This window comes from Nannospalax galili, unplaced genomic scaffold (assembly GCF_000622305.1).
Source record: "Nannospalax galili isolate Female #2095 unplaced genomic scaffold, S.galili_v1.0 scaffold209, whole genome shotgun sequence".
In the NCBI taxonomy this organism is placed as follows: domain Eukaryota; kingdom Metazoa; phylum Chordata; class Mammalia; order Rodentia; family Spalacidae; genus Nannospalax; species Nannospalax galili.
This window is the reverse complement of record NW_008360319.1, coordinates 60,964-62,495: the sequence shown is the minus strand read 5'-3', so window position 1 is coordinate 62,495 and position 1,532 is coordinate 60,964.

Genomic DNA, 1,532 nt, shown 5'->3' with positions numbered 1-1,532 from the left:
CCTCCCTCTGCTTCTATCTTTTTTAATAATTTAAGTAGTATTGGATGTAGATCTTTAAATGTCTAGTAGAATTCTGCCATGAATACATCTGGGTCTGGGCTTTTTTAAAATGGGAAATTTTGTATTACTGTTTCAATTTCCTTATATGTTATCATTCTGTTGAAGCTGTTGATCTCTTCTTGGTTTGGATTTGGTGGTTCCCATGATTTTAGATATACACCCATTTAAGTTTTCAGATTTGTTGGCATATAAGTTTTTTAAGTATTCCCTTATAACATTCTGGATCTTTTTTGTGTCTGTTGTGATGTTTCCCCTTTCATCTCTGCTTTTGTTGATTTGGAGGTGCTCTTTCTTTCTTTTGGTTAATTGGGCTAGCGGTCGGTCAATTTTGTTTATCTTTTCAAAGAACCAGCTCTTGGTATTGTTGATTCTTTGTATTGTTTTCTTTGATTCAATTTCGTTAATTTCTGCCCTGATTTTTGTTATTTCTTCTTGTCTGCTGGGTTTGGGTTTTGTTTGCTGTTGCTTTTCAAGTGTGTTGAGTTGCAGTGTTAAGTCATTTATTTGTGTTCTTCCCGATTTTTTGATGTAGGCACTTAGAGCTATAAACTTCCCTCTAAGAACCGCTTTCAGCAGGTCCCAGAGGCTTTGTTGTGTTGTATTGTCCTTTTCATTTAATTCCAGGTATACTTTTATTTCTTTCTTAATTTCTCTTTTGACCCATTCGTCATTCAGGAGTGTGTTGTTTAATTTCCATGCGTTCGTGCGGTGATTTTGGCTTCTTCGGGTGTTGATTGTAGGCTTTATTGTATTGTGGTCTGATAGAATGCATGGAATTATTTTAATCTTTTTGTATTTGTTGAGGTTTGTTATGTGCTCCAGTATATGGTCGATTTTGGAGAAGGTTCCATGGGGTGCTGAGTAGAAAGTATGGTATTTGCTGAGCTTTGTTTTGTGCCCCAGTATATGGTCGATTTTGGAGAAAGTTCCATGGGGTGCTGAGTAGAAAGTATGTCCTTTGGTTTTTGGGTGGAATACTCGGTAGATATCTGTTAAGTCCATTTGATATATGGTTTTGTTTAATTCAGATGTCTCTCTGTTAAGTCTCTGGCCTGTTGACCTATCTAATGGAGATAGTGAGGTATTGAAGTCCCCTACTATTAATGAGTTGGGGTTAATTTGGGTCTTAAAGTCCTGTATTATTTTTTTTATGAAGTTGGGTGCACCAGAGTTTGGTGAATATATGTTCATGATTGTCATATCTTCTTGACTGATTGTTCCTTTGATCAAAATGAAATAGCCCTCTTTCTCTTTTCTTGTTAGTTTCAGTTAAAAGTCTATTTTGTCCGATATTAGGATTACTATGCCTGCTTTTTTCTTAGTGCCATTTTCTTGGTATATTTTGTTCCATCCTTTCACTTTGAGATAGTGTCTGTCCTTGAAAGTGAGATGAGTTTCTTGCAGATAACAAAAAGATGAGTTTTGTTTCTTAATCCATTCAATTAATCTGTATCTTTTGACTGGGATGTTCA